This window comes from Phyllobates terribilis, unplaced genomic scaffold (genome assembly GCF_046119375.1).
Source record: "Phyllobates terribilis strain yellow unplaced genomic scaffold, ASM4611937v1 Scaffold_5__5_contigs__length_657084704, whole genome shotgun sequence".
Taxonomy (NCBI): Eukaryota; Metazoa; Chordata; class Amphibia; order Anura; family Dendrobatidae; genus Phyllobates; species Phyllobates terribilis.
Window position 1 is genome coordinate 65,132,411 of NW_027362765.1, and position 12,663 is coordinate 65,145,073.

Here is a 12,663-nt window from a genome sequence, read left to right on the forward strand (position 1 = left end):
AGGTTGTACAAGTTGTATTTTGCAGTTGTTGTCTGTTGTGGCCCATATCTTGTTTTAGAAGTGAAATACTGTCATTTATTGTAAGTTATAAAAAAGAAGTTTGTTTGGTATCATATCGGGGTCGGAGTCATTCATAGCAGCGCCGTATCTCATTCACACCCACAAACGACTGGCGTTGCAGTCGTTACAAACACACGATCACATTATAGTCACATACAGAGATTTATAACAGAATGTCTCCAATCCAGCTCCAAATACACAGAACAAATCTAAAAAGAAAAAATATAAAACATTTAAATGAAATCCTGATATACAGCGATAATGGAGACTGTACAGTAACAGAGCAGCGAGCGACGTCAGGAGGGAAGTGACCCAATCTAATCCAATACAGACAGACCCTGATATAGAGACACAGACGGGAACACGTTCTGTCTCCTGGAATGTGACCGCAGCACTGAGGGGGTTAATGTACCCTGCATCCAGTAATGGGGAATCTGCACAGACCTCCACCTGCAGAGCAGGACACTAGATATATGGCTGTGACTGAATCCTAGTGGGTGATAGCCAAATTCTAGTGGAAAAGTTACCAGATGTAGAGTCTCATGTAGAGTGGGCTGTACCCTATTGTGCAGAGTCCCGATGCTTCCCCCAGGACTGAGTCCTGTCCTCTCTATCACACAGTCCCTGCTCCCTCATTACTGGTCCCCAGTGCAGAGTCCCGGTGCTTCCCCCAGGACTGAGTCCTGTCCCCTCTATCACACAGTCCCTGCTCCCTCATTACTGGTCCCCAGTGCAGAGTCTCGGTGCTTCCCCCAGGACTGAGTCCTGTCCCCTCTATCACACAGTCCCTGCTCCCTCATTACCGGTCCCCAATGCAGAGTCCCGGTGCTTCCCCCAGGACTGAGTCCTGTCCCCTCTATCACACAGTCCCTGCTCCCTCATTACCGGTCCCCAGTGCAGAGTCCCGGTGCTTCCTCCAGGACTGAGTCCTGTCCCCTCTATCACACAGTCCCTGCTCCCTCATTACCGGTCCCCAGTGCAGAGTCCCGGTGCTTCACCCAGGACTGAGTCCTGTCCCCTCTATCACACAGTCCCTGCTCTCTCATTACCGGTCCCCAGTGTAGAGTCCCAGTGCTTCCCCCAGGACTGAGTCCAGTCCTCTCTATCACACAGTCCCTGCTCCCTCATTACCGGTCCCCAGTGCAGAGTCCCGGTGCTTCCCCCAGGACTGAGTCCTGTCCCCTCTGTCACACAGTCCCTGCTCCCTCATTACCGGTCCCCAGTGCAGAGTCCCGTTGCTTCCCCCAGGACTGAGTCCTGTCCCCTCTATCACACAGTCCCTGCTCCCTCATAAATGGTCCCCAGTGTAGAGTCCCAGTGCTTCCCCCAGGACTGAGTCCAGTCCTCTCTATCACACAGTCCCTGCTCCCTCATTACCGGTCCCCAGTGCAGAGTCCCGGTGCTTCCCCCAGGACTGAGTCCTGTCCCCTCTATCACACAGTCCCTGCTCCCTCATTACCGGTCTCCAGTGTAGAGTCCCGGTGCTTCCCCCAGGACCGAGTCCAGTCCTCTCTATCACGCAGTCCCTGCTCCCTCATTACCGGTCCCCAGTGTAGAGTCCCGGTGCTTCCCCCAGGACTGAGTCCTGTCCCCTCTATCACACAGTCCCTGCTCCCTCATTACTGGTCCCCAGTGCAGAGTCTCGGTGCTTCCCCCAGGACTGAGTCCTGTCCCCTCTATCACACAGTCCCTGCTCCCTCATTACCGGTCCCCAGTGCAGAGTCCCGGTGCTTCCCCCAGGACTGAGTCCTGTCCCCTCTATCACACAGTCCCTGCTCCCTCATTACCGGTCCCCAGTGCAGAGTCCCGGTGCTTCCCCCAGGACTGAGTCTTGTCCCCTCTATCACACAGTCCCTGCTCCCTCATTACCGGTCCCCAGTGCAGAGTCCCGGTGCTTCCTCCAGGACTGAGTCCTGACCCCTCTATCACACAGTCCCTGCTCCCTCATTACCGGTCTCCAGTGCAGAGTCCCGGTGCTTCCTCCAGGACTGAGTCCTGTCCCCTCTATCACACAGTCCCTGCTCCCTCATTACCAGTCCCCAGGACTGAGTACAGTCCTCTCTATCACACAGTCCCTGCTCCCTCATTACCGGTCCCCAATGCAGAGTCCCGGTGCTTCCCCCAGGACTGAGTCCTGTCCCGTCTATCACACAGTCCCTGCTCCCTCATTACCGGTCCCCAGTGCAGAGTCCCGGTGCTTCCTCCAGGACTGAGTCCTGTCCCCTCTATCACACAGTCCCTGCTCCCTCATTACCGGTCCCCAGTGCAGAGTACCGGTGCTTCACCCAGGACTGAGTCCTGTCCCCTCTATCACACAGTCCCTGCTCCCTCATTACCGGTCCCCAGTGCAGAGTCTCGGTGCTTCCCCCAGGACTGAGTCCTGTCCCCTCTATCGCACAGTCCCTGCTTCCTCATTACCGGTCACCAGTGCAGAGTCCCGATGCTTCCCCCAGGACTGAGTCCTGTCCCCTCTGTCACACAGTCCCTGCTCCCTCATTACCGGTCCCCAGTGCAGAGTCCCGGTGCTTCCCCCAGGACTGAGTCCTGTCCACTCTATCACACAGTCCCTGCTCCCTCATAAATGGTCCCCAGTGTAGAGTCCCAGTGCTTCCCCCAGGACTGAGTCCAGTCCTCTCTATCACACAGTCCCTGCTCCCTCATTACCAGTCCCCAGTGCAGAGTCCCGGTGCTTCCCCCAGGACTGAGTCCTGTCCCCTCTATCACACAGTCCCTGCTCCCTCATTACCGGTCTCCAGTGTAGAGTCCCGGTGCTTCCCCCAGGACTGAGTCCAGTCCTCTCTATCACGCAGTCCCTGCTCCCTCATTACCGGTCCCCAGTGTAGAGTCCCGGTGCTTCCCCCAGGACTGAGTCCTGTCCCCTCTATCACACAGTCCCTGCTCCCTCATTACTGGTCCCCAGTGCAGAGTATCGGTGCTTCCCCCAGGACTGAGTCCTGTCCCCTCTATCACACAGTCCCTGCTCCCTCATTACCGGTCCCCAGTGCAGAGTCCCGGTGCTTCCCCCAGGACTGAGTCCTGTCCCCTCTATCACACAGTCCCTGCTCCCTCATTACCGGTCCCCAGTGCAGAGTCCCGGTGTTTCCTCCAGGACTGAGTCCTGTCCCCTCTATCACACAGTCCCTGCTCCCTCATTACCGGTCCCCAGTGCAGAGTCCCGGTGCTTCCTCCAGGACTGAGTCCTCTCCCCTCTATCACACAGTCCCTGCTCCCTCATTACCGGTCCCCAGGACTGAGTCCAGTCCTCTCTATCACACAGTCCCTGCTCCCTCATTACCGGTCCCCAATGCAGAGTCCCGGTGCTTCCCCCAGGACTGAGTCCTGTCCCCTCTATCACACAGTCCCTGCTCCCTCATTACCGGACCCCAGTGCAGAGTCCCGGTGCTTCCTCCAGGACTGAGTCCTGTCCCCTCTATCACACAGTCCCTGCTCCCTCATTACCGGTCCCCAGTGCAGAGTCCCGGTGCTTCACCCAGGACTGAGTCCTGTCCCCTCTATCACACAGTCCCTGCTCCCTCATTACCGGTCCCCAGTGCAGAGTTTCGGTGCTTCCCCCAGGACTGAGTCCTGTCCCCTCTATCACACAGTCCCTGCTCCCTCATTACCGGTCACCAGTGCAGAGTCCCGATGCTTCCCCCAGGACTGAGTCCTGTCCCCTCTGTCACACAGTCCCTGCTCCCTCATTACCGGTCCCCAGTGCAGAGTCCCGGTGCTTCCCCCAGGACTGAGTCCTGTCCCCTCTATCACACAGTCCCTGCTCCCTCATAACCGGTCCCCAGTGGAGTCCCAGTGCTTCCCCCAGGACTGAGTCCTGTCCCCTCTATCACACAGTCCCTGCTCCCTCATTACCGGTCCCCAGTGTAGAGTCCCGGTGCTTCCCCCAGGACCGAGTCCAGTCCTCTCTATCACGCAGTCCCTGCTCCCTCATTACCGGTCCCCAGTGTAGAGTCCCGGTGCTTCCCCCAGGACTGAGTCCTGTCCCCTCTATCACACAGTCCCTGCTCCCTCATTACCGGTCCCCAGGACTGAGTCCAGTCCTCTCTATCACACAGTCCCTGCTCCCTCATTACCGGTCCCCAATGCAGAGTCCCGGTGCTTCCCCCAGAACTGAGTCCTGTCCCCTCTATCACACAGTCCCTGCTCCCTCATTACCGGTCCCCAGTGCAGAGTCCCGGTGCTTCCCCCAGGACTGAGTCCTGTCCCCTCTATCACACAGTCCCTGCTCCCTCATTACCGGTCCCCAGTGCAGAGTCCCGGTGTTTCCTCCAGGACTGAGTCCTGTCCCCTCTATCACACAGTCCCTGCTCCCTCATTACCGGTCCCCAGTGCAGAGTCCCGATGCTTCCCCCAGGACTGAGTCCTGTTCCCTCTATCACACAGTCCCGGCTCCCTCATTACCGGTCCCCAGTGCAGAGTCCTGGTGCTTCCTCCAGGACTGAGTCCTGTCCTCTCTATCACACAGTCCCTGCTCCCTCATTACCGGTCCCCAGTGCAGAGTCCCGGTGCTTCCTCCAGGACTGAGTCCTGACCCCTCTATCACACAGTCCCTGCTCCCTCATTACCGGTCTCCAGTGCAGAGTCCCGGTGCTTCCTCCAGGACTGAGTCCTGTCCCCTCTATCACACAGTCCCTGCTCCCTCATTACCGGTCCCCAGGACTGAGTACAGTCCTCTCTATCACACAGTCCCTGCTCCCTCATTACCGGTCCCCAATGCAGAGTCCCGGTGCTTCCCCCAGGACTGAGTCCTGTCCCCTCTATCACACAGTCCCTGCTCCCTCATTACCGGTCCCCAGTGCAGAGTCCTGGTGCTTCCTCCAGGACTGAGTCCTGTCCCCTCTATCACACAGTCCCTGCTCCCTCATTACCGGTCCCCAGTGCAGAGTCCCGGTGCTTTACCCAGGACTGAGTCCTGTCCCCTCTATCACACAGTCCCTGCTCCCTCATTACCGGTCCCCAGTGCAGAATCTCGGTGCTTCCCCCAGGACTGAGTCCTGTCCCCTCTATCGCACAGTCCCTGCTCCCTCATTACCGGTCACCAGTGCAGAGTCCCGATGCTTCCCCCAGGACTGAGTACTGTCCCCTCTGTCACACAGTCCATGCTCCCTCATTACTGGTCCCCAGTGCAGAGTCCCGGTGCTTCCCCCAGGACTGAGTCCTGTCCCCTCTATCACACAGTCCCTGCTCCCACATAAACGGTCCCCAGTGTAGAGTCCCAGTGCTTCCCCCAGGACCGAGTCCAGTCCTCTCTATCACGCAGTCCCTGCTCCCTCATTACCGGTCCCCAGTGTAGAGTCCCGATGCTTCCCCCAGGACTGAGTCCTGTCCCCTCTATCACACAGTCCCTGCTCCCTCATTACCGGTCCCCAGGGTAGAGTCCCGGTGCTTCCCCCAGGACTGAGTCCAGTCCTCTCTATCACACAGTCCCTGTTCCCTCATTACCGGTCCCCAGTGCAGAGTCCCGATGCTTCCCCCAGGACTGAGTCCTGTCCCCTCTATCACACAGTCCCTGCTCCCTCATTACCGGTCCCCAGTGCAGAGTCCCGGTGCTTCCCCCAGGACTGAGTCTTGTCCCCTCTATCACACAGTCCCTGCTCCCTCATTACCGGTCCCCAGTGCAGAGTCCCGGTGCTTCCTCCAGGACTGAGTCCTGACCCCTCTATCACACAGTCCCTGCTCCCTCATTACCGGTCTCCAGTGCAGAGTCCCGGTGCTTCCTCCAGGACTGAGTCCTGTCCCCTCTATCACACAGTCCCTGCTCCCTCATTACCGGTCCCCAATGCAGAGTCCCGATGCTTCCCCCAGGACTGAGTCCTGTCCCCTCTATCACACAGTCCCTGCTCCCTCATTACCGGTCCCCAGTGTAGAGTCCCGGTGCTTCCCCCAGGACTGAGTCCTGTCCCCTCTATCACACAGTCCCTGCTCCCTCATTACCAGTCCCCAGGACTGAGTCCAGTCCTCTCTATCACACAGTCCCTGCTCCCTCATTACCGGTCCCCAATGCAGAGTCCCGGTGCTTCCCCCAGAACTGAGTCCTGTCCCCTCTATCACACAGTCCCTGCTCCCTCATTACCGGTCCCCAGTGCAGAGTCCCGGTGCTTCCCCCAGGACTGAGTCCTGTCCCCTCTATCACACAGTCCCTGCTCCCTCATTACCGGTCCCCAGTGCAGAGTCCCGGTGTTTCCTCCAGGACTGAGTCCTGTCCCCTCTATCACACAGTCCCTGCTCCCTCATTACCGGTCCCCAGTGCAGAGTCCCGGTGCTTCCCCCAGGACTGAGTCCTGTTCCCTCTATCACACAGTCCCGGCTCCCTCATTACCGGTCCCCAGTGCAGAGTCCTGGTGCTTCCTCCAGGACTGAGTCCTGTCCTCTCTATCACACAGTCCCTGCTCCCTCATTACCGGTCCCCAGTGCAGAGTCCCGGTGCTTCCTCCAGGACTGAGTCCTGACCCCTCTATCACACAGTCCCTGCTCCCTCATTACCGGTCTCCAGTGCAGAGTCCCGGTGCTTCCTCCAGGACTGAGTCCTGTCCCCTCTATCACACAGTCCCTGCTCCCTCATTACCGGTCCCCAGGACTGAGTACAGTCCTCTCTATCACACAGTCCCTGCTCCCTCATTACCGGTCCCCAATGCAGAGTCCCGGTGCTTCCCCCAGGACTGAGTCCTGTCCCCTCTATCAAACAGTCCCTGCTCCCTCATTACCGGTCCCCAGTGCAGAGTCCTGGTGCTTCCTCCAGGACTGAGTCCTGTCCCCTCTATCACACAGTCCCTGCTCCCTCATTACCGGTCCCCAGTGCAGAGTCCCGGTGCTTTACCCAGGACTGAGTCCTGTCCCCTCTATCACACAGTCCCTGCTCCCTCATTACCGGTCCCCAGTGCAGAATCTCGGTGCTTCCCCCAGGACTGAGTCCTGTCCCCTCTATCGCACAGTCCCTGCTCCCTCATTACCGGTCACCAGTGCAGAGTCCCGATGCTTCCCCCAGGACTGAGTACTGTCCCCTCTGTCACACAGTCCATGCTCCCTCATTACTGGTCCCCAGTGCAGAGTCCCGGTGCTTCCCCCAGGACTGAGTCCTGTCCCCTCTATCACACAGTCCCTGCTCCCACATAAACGGTCCCCAGTGTAGAGTCCCAGTGCTTCCCCCAGGACCGAGTCCAGTCCTCTCTATCACGCAGTCCCTGCTCCCTCATTACCGGTCCCCAGTGTAGAGTCCCGATGCTTCCCCCAGGACTGAGTCCTGTCCCCTCTATCACACAGTCCCTGCTCCCTCATTACCGGTCCCCAGGGTAGAGTCCCGGTGCTTCCCCCAGGACTGAGTCCAGTCCTCTCTATCACACAGTCCCTGTTCCCTCATTACCGGTCCCCAGTGCAGAGTCCCGATGCTTCCCCCAGGACTGAGTCCTGTCCCCTCTATCACACAGTCCCTGCTCCCTCATTACCGGTCCCCAGTGCAGAGTCCCGGTGCTTCCCCCAGGACTGAGTCTTGTCCCCTCTATCACACAGTCCCTGCTCCCTCATTACCGGTCCCCAGTGCAGAGTCCCGGTGCTTCCTCCAGGACTGAGTCCTGACCCCTCTATCACACAGTCCCTGCTCCCTCATTACCGGTCTCCAGTGCAGAGTCCCGGTGCTTCCTCCAGGACTGAGTCCTGTCCCCTCTATCACACAGTCCCTGCTCCCTCATTACCGGTCCCCAATGCAGAGTCCCGATGCTTCCCCCAGGACTGAGTCCTGTCCCCTCTATCACACAGTCCCTGCTCCCTCATTACCGGTCCCCAGTGCAGAGTCCCGGTGCTTCCTCCAGGACTGAGTCCTGTCCCCTCTATCACACAGTCCCTGCTCCCTCATTACCGGTCCCCAGTGCAGAGTCCCGGTGCTTCACCCAGGACTGAGTCCTGTCCCCTCTATCACACAGTCCCTGCTCTCTCATTACCGGTCCCCAGTGCAGAGTCTCGGTGCTTCCCCCAGGACTGAGTCCTGACCCCTCTATCGCACAGTCCCTGCTTCCTCATTACCGGTCACCAGTGCAGAGTCCCGATGCTTCCCCCAGGACTGAGTCCTGTCCCCTCTGTCACACAGTCCCTGCTCCCTCATTACCGGTCCCCAGTGCAGAGTCCCGGTGCTTCCCCCAGGACTGAGTCCTGTCCCCTCTATCACACAGTCCCTGCTCCCTCATAAATGGTCCCCAGTGTAGAGTCCCAGTGCTTCCCCCAGGACTGAGTCCAGTCCTCTCTATCACACAGTCCCTGCTCCCTCATTACCGGTCCCCAGTGCAGAGTCCCGGTGCTTCCCCCAGGACTGAGTCCTGTCCCCTCTATCACACAGTCCCTGCTCCCTCATTACCGGTCTCCAGTGTAGAGTCCCGGTGCTTCCCCCAGGACCGAGTCCAGTCCTCTCTATCACGCAGTCCCTGCTCCCTCATTACCGGTCCCCAGTGTAGAGTCCCGGTGCTTCCCCCAGGACTGAGTCCTGTCCCCTCTATCACACAGTCCCTGCTCCCTCATTACTGGTCCCCAGTGCAGAGTCTCGGTGCTTCCCCCAGGACTGAGTCCTGTCCCCTCTATCACACAGTCCCTGCTCCCTCATTACCGGTCCCCAGTGCAGAGTCCCGGTGCTTCCCCCAGGACTGAGTCCTGTCCCCTCTATCACACAGTCCCTGCTCCCTCATTACCGGTCCCCAGTGCAGAGTCCCGGTGCTTCCCCCAGGACTGAGTCTTGTCCCCTCTATCACACAGTCCCTGCTCCCTCATTACCGGTCCCCAGTGCAGAGTCCCGGTGCTTCCTCCAGGACTGAGTCCTGACCCCTCTATCACACAGTCCCTGCTCCCTCATTACCGGTCTCCAGTGCAGAGTCCCGGTGCTTCCTCCAGGACTGAGTCCTGTCCCCTCTATCACACAGTCCCTGCTCCCTCATTACCGGTCCCCAGGACTGAGTACAGTCCTCTCTATCACATAGTCCCTGCTCCCTCATTACCGGTCCCCAATGCAGAGTCCCGGTGCTTCCCCCAGGACTGAGTCCTGTCCCCTCTATCACACAGTCCCTGCTCCCTCATTACCGGTCCCCAGTGCAGAGTCCCGGTGCTTCCTCCAGGACTGAGTCCTGTCCCCTCTATCACACAGTCCCTGCTCCCTCATTACCGGTCCCCAGTGCAGAGTCCCGGTGCTTCACCCAGGAATGAGTCCTGTCCCCTCTATCACACAGTCCCTGCTCCCTCATTACCGGTCCCCAGTGCAGAGTCTCGGTGCTTCCCCCAGGACTGAGTCCTGTCCCCTCTATCGCACAGTCCCTGCTTCCTCATTACCGGTCACCAGTGCAGAGTCCCGATGCTTCCCCCAGGACTGAGTCCTGTCCCCTCTGTCACACAGTCCTTGCTCCCTCATTACCGGTCCCCAGTGCAGAGTCCCGGTGCTTCCCCCAGGACTGAGTCCTGTCCCCTCTATCACACAGTCCCTGCTCCCTCATAAATGGTCCCCAGTGTAGAGTCCCAGTGCTTCCCCCAGGACTGAGTCCAGTCCTCTCTATCACACAGTCCCTGCTCCCTCATTACCGGTCCCCAGTGCAGAGTCCCGGTGCTTCCCCCAGGACTGAGTCCTGTCCCCTCTATCACACAGTCCCTGCTCCCTCATTACCGGTCTCCAGTGTAGAGTCCCGGTGCTTCCCCCAGGACCGAGTCCAGTCCTCTCTATCACGCAGTCCCTGCTCCCTCATTACCGGTCCCCAGTGTAGAGTCCCGGTGCTTCCCCCAGGACTGAGTCCTGTCCCCTCTATCACACAGTCCCTGCTCCCTCATTACTGGTCCCCAGTGCAGAGTCTCGGTGCTTCCCCCAGGACTGAGTCCTGTCCCCTCTATCACACAGTCCCTGCTCCCTCATTACCGGTCCCCAGTGCAGAGTCCCGGTGCTTCCCCCAGGACTGAGTCCTGTCCCCTCTATCACACAGTCCCTGCTCCCTCATTACCGGTCCCCAGTGCAGAGTCCCGGTGTTTCCTCCAGGACTGAGTCCTGTCCCCTCTATCACACAGTCCCTGCTCCCTCATTACCGGTCCCCAGTGCAGAGTCCCGGTGCTTCCTCCAGGACTGAGTCCTCTCCCCTCTATCACACAGTCCCTGCTCCCTCATTACCGGTCCCCAGGACTGAGTCCAGTCCTCTCTATCACACAGTCCCTGCTCCCTCATTACCGGTCCCCAATGCAGAGTCCCGGTGCTTCCCCCAGGACTGAGTCCTGTCCCCTCTATCACACAGTCCCTGCTCCCTCATTACCGGACCCCAGTGCAGAGTCCCGGTGCTTCCTCCAGGACTGAGTCCTGTCCCCTCTATCACACAGTCCCTGCTCCCTCATTACCGGTCCCCAGTGCAGAGTCCCGGTGCTTCACCCAGGACTGAGTCCTGTCCCCTCTATCACACAGTCCCTGCTCCCTCATTACCGGTCCCCAGTGCAGAGTCTCGGTGCTTCCCCCAGGACTGAGTCCTGTCCCCTCTATCACACAGGCCCTGCTCCCTCATTACCGGTCACCAGTGCAGAGTCCCGATGCTTCCCCCAGGACTGAGTCCTGTCCCCTCTGTCACACAGTCCCTGCTCCCTCATTACCGGTCCCCAGTGCAGAGTCCCGGTGCTTCCCCCAGGACTGAGTCCTGTCCCCTCTATCACACAGTCCCTGCTCCCTCATAACCGGTCCCCAGTGGAGTCCCAGTGCTTCCCCCAGGACTGAGTCCTGTCCCCTCTATCACACAGTCCCTGCTCCCTCATTACCGGTCCCCAGTGTAGAGTCCCGGTGCTTCCCCCAGGACCGAGTCCAGTCCTCTCTATCACGCAGTCCCTGCTCCCTCATTACCGGTCCCCAGTGTAGAGTCCCGGTGCTTCCCCCAGGACTGAGTCCTGTCCCCTCTATCACACAGTCCCTGCTCCCTCATTACCGGTCCCCAGGACTGAGTCCAGTCCTCTCTATCACACAGTCCCTGCTCCCTCATTACCGGTCCCCAATGCAGAGTCCCGGTGCTTCCCCCAGGACTGAGTCCTGTCCCCTCTATCACACAGTCCCTGCTCCCTCATTACCGGTCCCCAGTGCAGAGTCCCGGTGCTTCCCCCAGGACTGAGTCCTGTCCCCTTTATCACACAGTCCCTGCTCCCTCATTACCGGTCCCCAGTGCAGAGTCCCGGTGTTTCCTCCAGGACTGAGTCCTGTCCCCTCTATCACACAGTCCCTGCTGCCTCATTACAGGTCCCCAGCGCAGAGTCCCGGTGCTTCCCCCAGGACTGAGTCCTGTCCCCTCTATCACACAGTCCCCGCTCCCTCATTACCGGTCCCCAGCGCAGAGTCCCGGTGCTTCCCCCAGGACTGAGTCCTGTCCCCTCTATCACACAGTCCCTGCTCCCTCATTACTAGTCCCCAGTGCAGAGTCCCGGTGCTTCCCCCAGGACTGAGTCCTGTCCCCTCTATCACACAGTCCCTGCTCCCTCATTACCGGTCCCCAGTGCAGAGTCCCGGTGCTTCCCCCAGGACTGAGTCCTGTTCCCTCTATCACACAGTCCCTGCTCCCTCATTACCGGTCCCCAGTGCAGAGTCCTGGTGCTTCCTCCAGGACTGAGTCCTGTCCCCTCTATCACACAGTCCCTGCTCCCTCATAACCGGTCCCCAGTGGAGTCCCAGTGCTTCCCCCAGGACTGAGTCCTGTCCCCTCTATCACACAGTCCCTGCTCCCTCATTACCGGTCCCCAGTGTAGAGTCCCGGTGCTTCCCCCAGGACCGAGTCCAGTCCTCTCTATCACGCAGTCCCTGCTCCCTCATTACCGGTCCCCAGTGTAGAGTCCCGGTGCTTCCTCCAGGACTGAGTCCTCTCCCCTCTATCACACAGTCCCTGCTCCCTCATTACCGGTCCCCAATGCAGAGTCCCGGTGCTTCCCCCAGGACTGAGTCCTGTCCCCTCTATCACACAGTCCCTGCTCCCTCATTACCGGTCCCCAGTGCAGAGTCCCGGTGCTTCCCCCAGGACTGAGTCCTGTCCCCTCTATCACACAGTCCCTGCTCCCTCATTACCGGTCCCCAGTGCAGAGTCCCGGTGTTTCCTCCAGGACTGAGTCCTGTCCCCTCTATCACACAGTCCCTGCTGCCTCATTACAGGTCCCCAGCGCAGAGTCCCGGTGCTTCCCCCAGGACTGAGTCCTGTCCCCTCTATCACACAGTCCCCGCTCCCTCATTACCGGTCCCCAGCGCAGAGTCCCGGTGCTTCCCCCAGGACTGAGTCCTGTCCCCTCTATCACACAGTCCCTGCTCCCTCATTACTAGTCCCCAGTGCAGAGTCCCGGTGCTTCCCCCAGGACTGAGTCCTGTCCCCTCTATCACACAGTCCCTGCTCCCTCATTACCGGTCCCCAGTGCAGAGTCCCGGTGCTTCCCCCAGGACTGAGTCCTGTTCCCTCTATCACACAGTCCCGGCTCCCTCATTACCGGTCCCCAGTGCAGAGTCCTGGTGCTTCCTCCAGGACTGAGTCCTGTCCTCTCTATCACACAGTCCCTGCTCCCTCATTACCGGTCCCCAGTGCAGAGTCCCGGTGCTTCCTCCAGGACTGAGTCCTGACCCCTCTATCA

General features: G+C 59.5%; 1 protein-coding gene across 1 annotated transcript in view; it reads right to left on the bottom strand.

Annotated features, from left to right (window-relative positions):
* The window catches only part of LOC141271455 (uncharacterized), a 176,393-nt gene that overhangs the window by 113,362 nt on the left and 50,368 nt on the right, over positions 1–12,663 (bottom strand). The gene's annotated exons all lie outside the window — the stretch shown is intronic.